Source organism: Phodopus roborovskii, unplaced genomic scaffold (assembly GCF_943737965.1).
Source record: "Phodopus roborovskii unplaced genomic scaffold, PHOROB, whole genome shotgun sequence".
NCBI classification, from domain to species: Eukaryota; Metazoa; Chordata; class Mammalia; order Rodentia; family Cricetidae; genus Phodopus; species Phodopus roborovskii.
The window spans coordinates 16,642,787-16,659,297 of record NW_026126469.1 but is presented as its reverse complement, the minus strand read 5'-3'; the positions used below and the strand labels follow the sequence as shown (position 1 = coordinate 16,659,297).

General features: G+C 42.5%; 1 pseudogene; it reads left to right on the top strand.

Moving 5' to 3' along the window:
* The first annotated feature begins 13,160 nt into the window (after positions 1 to 13,160).
* Positions 13,161 to 13,776, top strand: LOC127227061 (adenylate kinase isoenzyme 6-like; annotated as a pseudogene).
* Positions 13,777 to 16,511: the final 2,735 nt, after the last annotated feature.

Sequence of the window (16,511 nt, the reverse complement as noted above, 5' to 3'; positions counted from 1 at the left end):
ATTTGTGTCAGCCCCAGATAGAAAGCATCGACACTAAGACAGATAGGGATGGGACCCTGGGTTATACAATGGCTGCTTGATGTCATGCCACAGTTCATGAAAATAGGAGAATTACCAAGTCACACGGGAGCTGTTGCTCTATGTGTTGGGTTTAGAGGTCCCTGCTGGTGGCTTTGCTGCTCTGTAGAAACAGAACATGTAACTCTACAGACTGAGCAGCTTCACTGTGTGGAAGAGACCTGAAGAGATCTGGAGATGAAGCTCACTGACATTGTGTGACGACCTGGCTTCAATTCCTAGCTTCCAAAACAAACAAATAAAAACCCTGAGAGGTTTGGAATGTTCCAGAGCTGTAAGACCTCATAGTTGGCAGTGACTGGTATTGGTGATTTACAATGGCAGGTATGAGAGCACCTAGTACAAATGCAGGTATCAGAAGACCTTCTGCCCACCCAAGGCTCCTCGAAGCAGCTTTGGCTGCCAGTGGCTTTCCATGTCCCAGCTCAATTCCTGTGAAGCTTGGCTGACTTAGTTCCTGCCCTTGGATTTCTGCAGGATTAGATATGTACACACATTCAGGGAGGGGCTGATATGAGAATACACACATGCACAGAGAAAGAGAAAGAGAAAGCACATGCTCCTTCCCCCGCCACACACACACACACACACACACACACACACACACACACAGATACACACAGAGCACATACCACCCCTCTCCCATAGCACACAGACACACACTCCCTACCTTTTTATTCTGAGATAATTTGACTTTACTGAGTAAATGTTCCTTGAAACCAAAATAGTCTCAAGACAAAAGAGTTAATAATATAATGTTTCATGGAAAAAAAGAAAGCAGCAATTTAACTGTGTAGTATTTATAGCTGCATGAAAATGGCATTAAATCAAGTACTAAGAGTGAACAAAGAAAATGAAAGCAATTAATGCGTTAGGGTGGTAGAATTATGGGTGGTTCTTCTTTTTTTCTTTTTTGTGGCTGCTATTTGTGTCATAAGATACATACAAACCCTGACTTCCTGGTCCTCTAGAAAGTGTCTAAGGCCTCCTTTTCCCAGAACAGCCTCAGATGTGGAGGCCTTCCAGAAATCTTCTCATGTTTCTAAGGTAAGGACATCATTTGTAAATATAGGGTATGTTATGTTTAATCTTTTTCACTTACTAAAGCAATTACTATTTACTACCAATAGGAACCAATATTCACTTCTAGAAGACATAAAGGGAGTTATCAAGTAATTTAGACAGCTTTTATTTCCACAGATGATTGGCTAAGCACTGTTTTCTTTGATAGCAGACTTTCCCCCAAAGAAACCATCTTAGCTTGATAATTATGAGTAATTGGAGGCTTTCAGTATTAAATATGTTAAATATCCAGAGTTAAATATGATAAAATCAATAGTTTTCTTAGTTATTTTAGTAAAATAGACTCAAGAGTTATGTGATGTTTTCCCACAGAAAAAGTAATGCGAACTCATTAGAAAGGAACATTGAGGCAGGAACCCCAGGAGTTGGTGGGATGGGGGCTGGCCTTGACTCCTAAGCCTAGCAGGTTCTCTAAGGATTCTCCTACACTGTTATGGGTTTGTGCAATAAGAAAATTGTTGCTGAGAGTATATTGCTACTTTTTTAGGGACTAGAATCTCAACATATCTATAACATGACTGCCAGGCACATGCCTAGACTGAGGTGGGTGGGTCAGAGAATTTAAGGCTAGCCTAGGCTACATAGTGAGACCTTGTCTTGGAAAACAAAATCAAACAACTAAAAGACTAAACTTTTACATTGCTTCTCCATGTATATGGTTTACCAAATCATTGTACAGTATCTGATGTATGTATTTCCCATAGGAATAAATACCTTTACTCCTACTACATGTTATATTCTATAGATTGCAAACTTTACATTTTGCTCTTCCAAGGTTTCCTGGTCTGCTAATAGAAAGTGAAGTTTAAAAATGTAAACCCTCAGTCAACTCTTTTTATTTTTGTTTTGGTTTTTTGAGGCAGGGTTTCTCTGTGTAGCTTTGGCTGTCCTGGATCGTGCCTTGTAGACCAGGCTGGTCCTGAATTCACAGAGATCCACCTGACTCTGCCAACCAAATGCTGGGATTAAAAGCCTGTGCTACCACACCTGGCTAAGTCAGTTCTTTTTAAAATATTTGTTTATTTAGTGTGTGTGTATGTCCCTATGAGTACACATGGGGGCTAGAAGAGGCTATTGGGTATCCTCCTCTATTATTCTCTGCTTTATTCCTTTGAGGCAGGGTCTCTCCCTGTAACTAAAACTCATGGTTTTTGACTAGGCTGCAGTCTGCAGTCATCATCTTGTCTCAGTCATTCCCAATACTAGGGTTGCAGGTGTGCATGAACTCACTAATTGTATGGGTTGTAGGCATACATGAGATCACAAGTTTCATGGGTGCCTGGATCTGAACTCAGGTCCTCATGATTGCACAGCAAAGACTCTTAGCAACTGAGAAATCTTCTGCTTTAAGCCCCATCAACCCACCTCTTCAGTATCTTCAGTATACCTGGAAACCCAGAGATAGTAATGGTTCATTCAGCTTTGAAACAGCTGTCAGTAAACAAGGTTAAAGGGGGATTTGAGCCAGGCATGGTAGTGCATGCCTTTAATCTCAGGAGGCAGAGGCAAGAGGATCTCTGTGAGTTCGAGGCCAGCCTGGTCTACAAAGTGAGTTCCAGGACAGTCAATGCTACACAGAGAACCTCGCCTCAAAAGAAGGGGGGGGGGCATTTGAGATAAGAGCTGCCAGATGCTAGAGCTCAATGATGTGGTGTAGTCAAGAATGGAGACTTTATTCACAAATATCTTAGGTAAAAAAAAAAGGGGGACTGGTGAGGTGGTGGCCCTACAGGCACCATCATCCAGTTACGAATGGGACTTCAAGCAGCATGTCCCAGGGAACTCAAAGAGATGTGAAAACGTTCCATACAAACCCAGGGTATCCAGATGTGTGCAAACATACCAGACTCAATGGAGCTAGCTGGGCTAAAGAAACAGAAAAATGTGCTGTACCAAATTCACACACGTGTGCTTGTCCAGAAAACATAATGGGGATGATGATTCTCAAACAGGCACTGTGCATTGATTACATCACAACCTGTGACCATTCAAAAGAAGTAACCCACTTGTCTCAGTCAGCATTGATTGTCAATTTGGCACAGCCTAGAGTCATCTGGGAGGAAACTCTCAATTAAGAAACCCTTAGGTCAGATTGGCCTGTGGGCCTGTGTGGGGGAGTGTGTCCTGATTATTAACTGATATGGGAAGACTCAGCCCTGTGAGTGTAACAGTTTCCTGGGAGGCAGCCATCCCTAGGCTGTATGAGAACATTAGCTAAGCATGACCTGAGTAATCCAGCAAGCAGCATTCCTCCATTATTTCTGCTGAGTTCCTGCCTTCACTTCCTCAGAGGTGAACTGTGGCCTGGAACTGTAAGCCAAGTAAAACCTTTCCTCCTCGAAGCTGCTTTGGGTCATAGTGTTTGTTAAAGCAAAAGATTGAAACTAGAACACCACTGATTATCAAATAGCTATTAAATTAAATGTGCGCATGTACACACACACACACACACACACACACACACACACACACACACTTCCTACCTTGACTTACACTTCTGTTGAACTGTCTTATGTCCTCTCTTGGATGCAGGGCAGTTCTATAAGTTTTGGTTCAAAGCCAGCCTACCTACAACCCAACACTCACTGTTTTAAAGTTACTGTGTGTAGTTTTTTTGTTTGTTTGTTTGTTTGTTTTTGTTTTGAAACAAGGTCCTGCTCTCTAGCTTAGACTGATGTAGAACTTACTATGTAACCCATGCTGACTTCAAACTTACAGAAATCCTCCTGTCCTATCCTCCCAAGTGCTGGGGCTACCGATGCCACCACACCCAGCTTGTGAGTCTATTTTTGGACTATATATATAATAAGTATAATAACAGTTATAGTGTTAAATGAGTGGTCTCCTCCAACACTGTACACTAATGGAAGACCAGAGCGTTCACCCCCATCAAAAAGAAAACACAGAAGGAATTTAAAGACCGTATGGATGCTAACTTCTAGCAGAAGAGTTTCCAGCATTGTGAGCTGGTCATTAGGGAAAAATTCCAAACATCTTACACAGCCAGCCACCAGCTCTACCTGCTTGCCATCCAAGCCTTTCGTTTCCCATCCCTCCCAGGTCAAAATTACTGCTAGTGTTCTGAGTCAGTTCCATCTCCAGGAGGTGACAAATGGACTCAAGCTCCCTGGCCAGCTTGAGCAGAAGTGGAAGAAGCAGGTGGCTACTGCTTTGCCAGGGCATTATAGCTGTGACTAAGTGGGTGTTTCTTCTTTGCCTGCAGCATGGTGTCAGTGTATAAACCACAGAGTCAGAGATTGCCTGCATCCTCTCTCCAAATTGAGGGAGTAGTCGGTAATGCCCAGGACCAACCCATTTCAAGATGCTATGGGAATCTACAAAACTGAGGCTGACATAATGTGTTTTTCTTAGAGGCATTCTGTCAACAGGTGATAATATGAACTGCAAGCAGCCAAGATGAGTCATTTTGGCACCTACAAATTACTAATAATTACCTCAGTAGGCTGGAAGCTGAGTTATTGGCATTTTGTTAAGTCTCAGTTTGGATGATAAGCATCTCAGAAAGCATCTTCCTAAAAGTAGTTGCCCTGGGAATTTTCTGCCACCTCCTCCCTTTGATTTCTTTCTGGTCCTTGGTTATCACGTTACTATTTGCTTGTATATTTATTGTCCATGTCTTCTACTAGAAGACAGCTTCCAAAAGCAGCAACCTCACTTTTCCTGTGCTCTTGTAATCTCAGAGCCTTGGATTAAGATGCTTAATAAATATTTATTGAATGAATGAGTGAATGAATAAATGGATGAGTAAATGCAGAGGCTTAAGACATGTCCCATGACCTACAAAAAAAAAATCAGCTACAGAAGTGCAGACAGACCTACATATAAAATGCCTATAGCCATGTGCCTATGCATATGCAGCTGAAATAGCTGCCCAGTGACTATTTCTGGCATGCTCCCACAACTGACCACTAGGAAATTTCCAGCCCCCTCACATGCACATTCACCTTCTAAATGGAGAAACTGAAGCTCAGCCAAATGAAGTGACTTGAATAAAACTATGTTGCTCATCATAGCTCACAGCTTGAACTTGGAATCTGGCTTCTACTCAAGAACTGTTTTGCTCATAGAGTGATATAGACTTCCTTTTATAAAAAATAATAGGTTTGTTGTTATTGTTTTTTGTTTTTGTTTGGCTTTTCAAGACAGTGGTTTCTCTGTGAAACAGCCTTGGCTGGCCTCGAACTCACAGAGAGCCACCTGTCTCCCAAATGCTGGGATTAAAGATATGCACTAGTTCTATTTTCTTTACCCCACAAACAAAGCAAAATGTAAACTGTAATAAATAGTGACTTGTCTTCGTGAGACAGAAACTAACCCTGTAGTATAAAGTCAGGGTCATACCTGAATAATCAGTGGTCATGACCCAGGCAGTTTGTTCAAGAATAATGTCTTAGGGTTTCTATTGCTACGATAAAAGCAATTTCTGAAACCTGTTCTGACATATGAGAGAGAGTGGAGCAGAGCGAGGGGGCACATGTGTTTGCTCCCACCATTAATCCCATAGAGGCAGAAGCAGGCAGAAAGAGTTCCAGGACAGCCAGGGTTGCATAGACATACACATATATGAGAAACTGTATGGATCATTAGTGAAAGAAGAAAACATTTTTTTTTCATTTCTAACAAATAAAAACCACAAGCTATCGAGTTTTTTTTTTTTTTTCCTACTATTAACTTCACTGCCTTCGGAGAGGGAAAGTGGTGATAGACTGTGACCTTATTCTATGAGATGAGTAAGTCATCACAAACAAGACCATCTTAGAGACTTGTCCCAGAACTCTAACAAGCCTTTCCATCATCTCCTATCACTTATTTGCTGTGTCTAATATTGCCGAAGCCACCATTACAGCATGTTAAGGGTAGTTATCCCCACACTGAAGCTTCTTCTCACACAGCATAATCCCAGCACTCAGAGGCTGGGGAGAGGGTATGGGGAATTCCGGGCTGTTCAGGAAGACCCTATCTCAAAAAAGAACAAAACAACAAGCAACAGGAACTACAATAAAAACCCATTAATCAAACAAAACCCCAACACAAAAGGCATAGATTCAACCAATGGGAGGCACCCTAAGAGGTGTGTCAACACAGAACAATGGCATTACCGAAATGTTAAATGTGGAACAGAGGAAAGTAATTAAAATGAAGATTAATGTCCATGTCCGAATAACAGAAAAAATGTAAAGGAAACTAACACAACTCTCTAAAATTAAAATCTATAGAACATTCCAGAAAACACTGCATTAATTAATCATTCAACACAATCAAGGGTTGGGGTTTCCTGCCGAAGGGACGATGCTTTCAGTTTTCTGCTCTGAGGATTGGTCTGACTTCTGTTATGTCTGCAAATCCTGATGCCCATGTTAGGATGGCAGGGAGACAGGTGGGCCTTGTTCTTAGAATTATGATCTCCAAAAATAAACCCAAGTGTGTGGCCAACTCCACGTTATGTCCCTAAATTAAATTAGCTGGGATGTAGCTAGGTGGTGGAGCACTTATGTAGCACACACAAGACGGGATCTCCAGCACTGAGAGGAAATATTGCCTTTGGTGGAATTATAGCTCCTTGAATCTTTTTTGAATAATATATGTTTTAAATCAAATTTAATCTATATGCTTAATTCTTTATTTTTTTTGTAAAGGTAGAATTTCTTATTTTCTTTTTCTTTTTCTCTTTTGGTTTTTTGAGACAGGTTTCTTTGTATTGCTTTGGAGCCTCTCCTGGAACTCACTCTGTAGACCAGGATGGCCTTGAATGCACAGAGATCCACCTGCCTCTGCCTTTCAAGTACTGGGATCAAAGGCATGCACCATCAACACTCAGCTAAGATAGAATTTCTTGAGATTTTTTAAAATTAATTTTTAAAATTTATTTTACATACCAACCTCAGTTTCCCCTTCCTCCTCTTCTCCCATTCTCTCCTCCGACCTCTTCCCTACTTCCCCCACCTCATCCACTCCTCAGAAAGTGTAAGACCTCCCATGTGACTCACAAAGCATGGCATATCAAGTTGAGGCAGGGCCAAGATCCTGCCCACCCCCATCAAGGTTAAGTGAGGCATCCCACCATAAGGAATAGGTTCCAAAAAGCCAGCTCATGGGCCAGGGACAGATCCTGGTCTCACTGCCTGGGGCCCCACAAACAGATCAAGCTACATAACTGTCACCCACATGCAGAGGGCCCAGACTGGTCCCATGCAGGCTTCCTAGCTGTTGGTCTAGAGTCCCTAAGCTCCCATGCGCTTAGGCCAGCTGTCTCTGTGGGTTTCTCTGTCATGATCTTAACTGGCTCCCCTTTACTCATATAATCCCTCGTCCCTCTCTTCAACTGTACTTCTGGAACTAGGCCAGGGAACCTCCCAGGGATCCACAAGAATGACCCCAGCTAAGACTCCTAGCAATAGTGGAGAGGGTGACTAAACTGGCTTTTTCCTGTAATCAGATTGGTGACTACCCACCCTAATTATCATCATAGAACCTTCATCCATTAACTGATGGAAGCAGATGTAGAGATCTTGAATGTCTTGGATTTGTTTGTTTGTTTTTCAAGACAGAGTTTCTCTGTGTAGCTTTAGGGGCTGTCCTGGAAGTCACTCTGTAGACCAGGCTTGTCTCAAACTCACGGAGATCCATCTGTCTCTGCCTCCCAAGTGCTGGAATTAAAAGTGTGTGTACCACCAGCGGGTGTCTTAGACTTTGGAGATGTATTCAGATATCATGCTAATACATTTTAATTTGGAGACTTTTGAGAGAAAAAAATAAAAGAAGATTAATTTCATTATTTCATTTCTAAATAAAAAAATTATATTTTCTTATTTCCATTTTTTTACTAAGTGTCCTTTGACAACTTCACACATGTACATAATAGATTCTATCCACTGTCACGGTCTCCCATTTCCCTATTACCTCTGACTACCTCCTCCCTCTCTTCTCTACAAACCTCTTTCTTACATACACATTTAGGTAGTAAGTAGACAGTAGGTTATACAAGAGAAGCAAGCACCCCCCACACACTCACACACCAGGCTTACAACCTCCCCAGGCTTGGGTTGTTAAATAGCCTTACAGTACCCAGGAACTGGGCTTCAAATTCAATCAAAAGATGGTTGACTATCCCACAACAGTCATGCCGCTACTGTATAGGTAGGCCCACCTTATTCTGTAGGTTGGTTTTGTAGTTTGTAGGATTCACAGTTGGGTAAAACCATTGCTGTCTTTATTCTCCCAGCAGCCTTCACAGCACCTTCTAGCATTTTGAAAGCTAATCAGCAAGGAAGAAGTTTCTGGCTTCATCAGTATGCTCTCTACTTTAAAAAATGTGTGTGACATCTTCAGCAACAGGTTTTACCTTGTAGTCTGGTAGGTAAGCAAGAGGGCTGTATTGCTTTGAGGATCCTTGGAGCCCCCTGGGTCAAGTACTATGGAGGCAGCCTATTCCTGGGACTAGACGACATTCGTAACCTATTGTTTCTAGGAGAGGTCTTGTCTAGCCATGCAGGGCAACTCTCTTCAATCTCTCTTTCATGGGTTTTGTTTGTTTGTTTTGTTTTTATTTTTCAAGACAGGGTTTCTCTGTGTAACAGCTCTGACTGCCCTAAAACTTGTTGCTGGGGTTTTCTTTCCTGCCTGGTCCCACAGCCACTTTGCCCCAAATAAACACATGGTCACTATATTAATTATTAAACTGTTGGCCAATGGCTAGCTCTCTCTTAATTATTAACCCACAACTACTAATATATTGTATTTATACTTGGTTTTATCTTATCACAGAATACCTGGTGTGTCCTATCTTCCCAGTCTCCACATGGTGTCTCCTGTAAGGAGTATGGTTTTTTCTCCCACTGCCGGTCTTGTCCCACCGCCGCGCCAGCCCCAATTAACACACAGAGACTCTATATTTGATATAATGCTATTGGCCAGGTACTAGTTTCTTATCGGCTAGCTCTGTCTTAAGTATTAACCCATTTCTGCTGATCTATGTATTTTCACGTGGTCTCCTTACCAGGGAGTGGGGCATGCATCTTATCTCCCCAGTCTCTCCATGCTGACTCTTCCTTACTACTTCCTCCTTCCTCCTTGTCCCCTAGTCCCGCCTATCTTGCTTTCCTATTGGCCAACAGTGCTTTATTCATTAAACCAGTACAAGAAACATATATACAGAATGACATCTCCCATCAGTCTCCTCTAGCCTCCCTCTCCTCACTCCTTTCTCTCATAGCCCTGCCTATCCTTCCTGTCTGGCTAATGGTCAAACATTGTTTTATCCATCAACCAATAAGAGAAACATATATACAGAAAGACATACCCCATTAGAAGAGAAAGTGGGAAGTATCCTTGAATGCATTGGTACAGGAGACCACTTCCTAAATATAACACCAATAGCTCAGGCACTGAGAGAAACAATAAATGGGACCTCGAGAAACTGAGAAGCTTCTGTAAAGCAAAGGGAATAGTCAGCAGACAAAATGGCAGCCTACAGAATGGGAAAAGTTCTTCACCAACCCTACATTTGACAGAGGGCTGATCTCCAAAATATATAAAGAACTCAAGAAACTAGACACCAAACTACCAAATAGTCCAATTAAAAAATGGGGTACAGATCTAAACAGAGAATTCTTAACAGAAGAATCTCAAATGGCAGAAAGACACTTAAGGAAATGCACAGCATCCTTGGTTATCAGGGAAATGCAAATCAAAAAAACTCTAAGATACCCTCTTTACACCCATCAGAATGGCTAAAATTAAAAAAAAAAAAAAAACCAAAAACAAAAAACGCTGATTATAACTCATGCTGAAGAGGATGTGGAGAAAGGGGAATATTCTTCCATTGCTGGTGGGAGTGCAATATGGAAATCAGTGTGGCAATTTCTCAGAAAATTAGGAATCAGCCTACCTCAAGACCCTGCAAAACCACTTTTGGGCATACTCACACCACAAGGACATTTGTTCAACTATGTTCATAGCACCATTTTTTGTAATAGCCAGTGTTGGAAACCAGAATTCTGCTGACCCTGCCCCCTTATGATGGGCGGGATACGCATGGCATTGTCATTTGTACAAGTTTCCCTTTTAAAGAAAGCGCCTCACACCCCGCCCTCTCTCTCCTGCTTTCGGTTGGCCACCAGCTACCCCCCTTCTCCTCCTTTCCCCCTCTTTCTCTCTCCCTCTATGTCTCTTGCCTTCTCCCTCACTCCCCTTTCTAAATAATCTTCTCATTTACGCTCTATCTGCCTGGCATGTTATTCCTTCCCACCTCGGTCACCCTCACCTGGTATGGAACCTGCTATGCTCTCCCATGTGGTCTCTTACCTTGAGACCCCACTCACTTGGGACCCTCACTAGGGACCCCAAGCCATTCTCCAGCCTTTTATTCTTGTAACTGTAACGAAAGACTAAAGAACAACAGCCAGAACCTGGAATCAACCTAGATGCCCCTCAACTGAAGAATGGACAAAGAAAATGTGGTACACTTACACAATGGAGTACTACTCAGTAGTAAGAAGCAATAAAATCTTCAAATTTGCAGGCAAATGGGACAAAAATAGGAAAAAAAAATTATCCTGAGTGAGGTAACCCAGAAAGACAAATACAGTGTGTACTCACTCATAAGTGAATACCAGACATAAAGCAAAGTATAATCAGCCTACAACCCATAACTCCAGAGAAGTTAGAACCCTCTTCCAGAAACAGATGAAAGCAGATGCAGAAGTCCACAACTAACCATTGGGCCAAGTTCCTGGAGTACAATTGAAGTAAGGGAGGAGGGATAATATGAACAAAGGAGTCAAGACCATGATGGGGAAACCCACAGAATCAGCTGACCCGAGCTAGTGAGAGACCATTGACTCTGCACTGTCAACTGAGAAACCAACACAGGACTAAACTAAGACCCCTGAATACAGGTGACAATGGTGAGTCTCAGGCAGTATATGAGGCCACAGGCAGTGGGTCCAAGATCTAACTATAATGTGTAAACTGACTTTGTGGAGCCCATTCTGTATGGGGAGACACCTTGCTCAGTGCAGTCTTGGGAGACAGGGCACCTGGTCCTGCCTTAAAGAGATGATGGGACATACTTAGTTGGCGTAATAAGGGAGACCTTACCTTCTCTGAGGAGCAGATAGGAGGTGGGACAGGGGAAGAAGGACAGAGCGGCAAAAGAGGAGGGAGGGGGGACTGGGATTGGAATGTAAATAACAACAACAACAAAACAAATAAATAAAAATAAGGTTAAAAAGTTTGTCAGAGTGTTAGGGGTGTGGTACTTACAAAATTAAGGCAAAATTGACATTGACTACTGGTCTATCTTGGATGGAGTTAGACTCCCAAGTAGGGAAACTATTAATGACAGACAGCTACAAGAAATAATCTAATTGATTGCCTATGAGACAATAGTACAAGTGCCATGTTAAAATATACGGAAGGAAAGCTAGTTTTCACATAGGCTTTCCTTTACTTTCTTTCTCTCTCTCTCTCTCTCTCTCTCTCTCTCTCTCTCTCTTTCTTCTTTCTTTCTTTCTTTCTTTCTTTTTTCTTCAGGGGAGACACTGGATATCAAACCCAGAGCCTTGTGCATGCTAATCGTGCACTCTACTTCCAAGGCACACCATACCATAGGTTCCTTTGGCCTCCGTTTTCATTCAAGACACCAGAACACTCCCAAATAAATATGACAAACTGTAAAAGGTCAGGTTTTTTTTTTTTTTTTTTTTTTTTTGTGCCCAGAATGTTCTGGTTTGGAGATATGAAAAAGAAGTATTAGAATCCATGATGGAGTGGGGCTGTTCAGATAATTTATTCATTTATATTCATTTATTCCCCCAATTCACCCAATACTTGTTAAGCATTTCTATGGCAGACATCACATTCATGAAGTTTGTCTATTGGAGAATAGAGTTAGAGGCCAGGCTGGTCTACAAAGTGAGTTCCAGAACAGCCAGGGTTACACAGAGAAGTCCTGGCTTGGGGTAGGGGGTGGGTGTGGGTGTGGGGTGTCAGATTTGACAGACAACACACACACTTACTTTTATGTGTCTCTTCCACCTTTGTTTCTGTGCTTTATGGGAGCCAAATTGCTATTTCTAAAGTGTATTTTCCTACTTAACGTTAACCAGGTTGGATTTTTGTTTTGCGATGTTTGCTTTGAGAAGTAGGGTCTTACTACCTAACTCAAGCTGGCCTTGAACTCACTGCATTAAGTGGTCCCAATATCTCAGCTGCCCTTATATTGAAGCCAGTAAGCAAACACTATCACATCTGGCTCAACCAGGTGTTATTTAGATTATTATGTGCTGTCTATTGGATTCAAGACCTCCTGTGTCTGGGGTACAGGGGCACCTTTTGAAGGACTGTGCAACCAGTGCAAAGAACATAGGGAAAGGAAGTGTATGTGAAAAAGAAAGCAGTTTGTGATGGTTAAAAGTCCAGGAGAGAGCAAGAGTGAAAAAACCAGCAAGTTGTTTGGGGTGGAAGTTGGGGTGGATCTGGAAGAAGCTGGGGGAGAGAGGGAGGGATAAATATGATCCCAATACATTGCATGATTCTCAAAAAGTAATAAGTTATTTTAGAGAAGAGGAAATGAGTCTGGAGAACCATGTGAGGCCAGTTTGGGAAGACCGGTCGAGTTTTGACTTTGGTCTGGGTGGTAAGTAGCCACTAAAAGCTTAGCCTTGAGCAAATAGAGAAGAGGCACTGAATATCCTGATCTCCAACACCATGTATGGTGAAGCAGTAAACTTATAAAAGTCATTCTGTAACCCAATTTCTTAAAATATGAGAGTAGCATCAACACAAATGAACGGAGAAGTGGAGTATCCAGCCCTTACAATTGATCAAATAAAAGAATAAAATCACATACTTGAGAAATTTCAAAATAGGATGGATGCGGTGTAGAAAATATTTCCTGCTGTAAACATTGACCATGTGGCCCTGGACAGTGCATTGGGCACGTGAGCCAGAGCACTGGTGGCCTGGGAGGGAGAACTATGAAGCTTCCAAATCTCCTGCTCACCAGTACACCAGGGGTTGGAAAAACCACAGTAGGCAAAGAACTTGCATCAAGATCAGGACTGAAGTACGTTAATGTGGGTGATTTAGCTCGAGGAGGGCAGCTATATGATGGCTACGATGAAGAATACAGTTTAGATGAAGATAGAGTTCATCCATGAGTTAGAGAATGAGAGAAGGCGGCGTTGTTGTTGATTACCATGGTTGTGATTTCTTTCCTGAATGCTGGTTTCATATAGTTTTTATGTTGAGAACAGATAATAGTATACTGTACAAAAGACTTGAAACAAGGGGTTATAATGAGAAGAAACTACGAGACAACATTCAGTGTGAGATTTTTCAAGTTCTTTATGAACCAGAGCATCTTACAGAGAAGAAATTGTGCATCAGCTGCCCTGTAATGAACCAGAACAGCTAGAAGATAACATTAACCAAATCTCAAAATGGATTGAGCAATGGGTCAAAGATCATAACTCTTGACTTAGAGATAGGCTAGCCAAGCGAGGTGGTGCACACCTTTAATCCCAGCTCTTGGGAGGCAGAGGCTGGTCTACATAGTGACCAGCCAGGGCTGTATAGTAAGACTATGTCTCAATGGGGTGGGGGGGGAAGAAAAATTTACTAAAATGTAGCTTGTCTCTTAAAATAAAAATGGAAAACTAAAGATTCAAACAAAACAAAATCAAACAATAACAGCAAAAACCCACTTACTTTGTGAGCTTCAAACATTTAATGTTCTCCCTGAAGTATTCATACCCACATCACAAGTATTCTGGGTTTGCTGTTTGATTTTATTTACATTTTTATTGTGTGTGCACATGTATCCTCTTCTGCACACATACATGTATGTCATAACATGCATGTGGAGGCCAGAGAACAACTGGGAGTCAGTTCTCTCCTTCCACCATGTGGGTCTCTGGAGTCAACTCTGGTCACCAGGTTTCATGGCAAATGTCTTAAGTCACTGAGCCACCTCACCAGTCCTGTAAGTGTTGCTTGAGTAGATGGGAATGGTACTGGGGATGGAACCTGTTGTTCTTTTGCTGCAGCTAATGCCTAAGAAACACAAACATGAGACTCAGCGCCCACGTGGAGTTTATTGAGAGGAGAGAAGGCGGGGGGGGGGGGGGGGTAGCTGGTGGCCAAGCGAAAGCAGAAGAGAGAGAGAGACACACAGGCGCTTGGCGCTCTTGCTTTAAAAAGGGGGGCTTGTGCATGCGTAACTGAGTCCTCTGACAGCCAGGTAAAGCTTGAGGCGACAGGTAAGGCTGATGTAGTGATGACATGGCCATCGTCGGGCGGGGTCAGCTGGCTGCTAGTTCCTAACAGAACCCAGAACATATCCCCACCCCCAGCAACACCCCAGCCTCTGTATTTGAAACCAAAGTCTATTCCTCATCCCATTATGAGTTTCTAGAATATTAAAACGCTGTCAAATCTGGCCAAATTGACAAAATGAAACTACAGCATGTCATTGTTTGCTTACTTTTTTCAGGAATTTACAAACCAAATCTGTGAATAATTGTGGAAAATTTTCAATTACAAACAACAACAAGAAAACCAGAGTGATTTCCAGCCAGCACAAGATAATTCGGTTTAGCCAAAACGCAAATTTGCATCTCTTGCTAACCACTCCCCAAATCACAATGGCTTACTCCTCCTCTTTCCACTTTTGGCCTCTCAGGCATAGAAAAGAGCTACTTGTCCAGATTCTGTGGACTTAGCTTATTTATAAAGGGTCAGAAAGCACACAGAAACCAATGAAAGCTGTGTCCTGAAAGGGCATGTGCTGTGTCCTGGCTACACCCAAGCTGGCACTCTGTCTCTGAAGAGCATCAATACAGAGTCCCACAGAGAAACATCAAAGCTACTTCTCAGGCAGAGAACAATTCATCTTTGTTCTGGCACCCTTGGGGGCTCTGTCTCTCTTCCTAACACTTTTTGCATTTTGGTCAGATAATGTTGCCCCTGCAAAATCTGTGATCTTCCTGCCCAGGGAGGAATTACCTGAAAAGAAAAAGGATGCTATGCTATTCCTGGCAAAGAGCTGAGTCAGCATCATTAAGTCATAACCACTGTGTATTTTTCAGAGGTTGAGGTGGGGCACTCTCCTGGACCTGAGGCCGACTCTTGGACATGAGGCTTAGGTAACCAGGATGGAACCACCCGCTAAAGCCATTTCCAGCTTTGGAATTTACAATTCTGCTCTCAGTGGGAATTCCAGTGCTGTTGGCCTTAGCAGTCCCTTCCAAGGAACAGAAAGCCAACTGATCCCAGTCATGTGCTAAGGAGGTATATTCAAAGTAGAGCTCTTCCCCTCCCATATGCTGTATTGGGCCAGGCAACCACCATAAAATCTTTAAACAAGAGCAAAAATGACGGGCAGACAATCCTGTGCTGTGTGTGTGTGTGGATGTGTGTGTGTGGATGTCAGAGAACAGCTTGTGGGAGTTGCTTCCCTTCCACATGGGAGTTTCACCACATGGGTCCTGGGGATGAAGCTCAGGTCAGGTTTGGCAGTAGGTGCCTTACCTGCTGAACTGGCCCTAAAGTTTTCTAAAATGGTGTTTGGGATTTGCCTTGAGCTTAAAAGCTACTTCCAGAAACGGAATCTAAAACAGAAGATTCCATTTCGTAGCCATCAGGCAGAAATGTAGCACAAATACTATCACATGTGGTATATGTACTGCTTGGTCCAGATGCCCTCCTCCAAGAGCAAGCTCACAGGAGGAACGGGGAGGGAGAGCTGTTTGGAGGTATTTGGAGAGCTTTTGGCTATACTGAGTAATAAAGTGTCCTAAAATACAGGGTAAATATGCACAGGTGCTCAGAATCTTGTAGCCGAACTCCCATGATGTTTTCTGATTAAGGAACTGTCATCCGTATTCACTTTTAGTGGAATCATAGAATAGAATTGAAGCAGAAATTTAACTTTGATGAGGGAAAGATTTTTCCAAGGCTCCTTAGAGAACTCACCTTCCAATCCAGTGACTTTTAGCTTACTGTAATAAAACACATTATGTCTAGCTGTGGTAGCCCTGTTTGATGGAGAGCTTCCTTTCTCCAAGCCAGACAATGCTTAATTATGAGCCTAGTCACAGTTCAGTTTGGTCAAGCAGGAACAAAGGGAATGACCCAATAATTATGAACATGAAGAGGAAGTTTTGTGTCTTCGCTTGAAAACAAGATTGTCAGTGCTGAGCTAGGCTCTCACAGGACAGGAGGGACCACACAAGCTCTAGAGGAAGCATGCTGCTTCCCTGGGCTAGAGACACGCTTGCTCCTGGTTTAGAACTGGTTGAAAGGCTCTATCTACCACAAGATGTCCT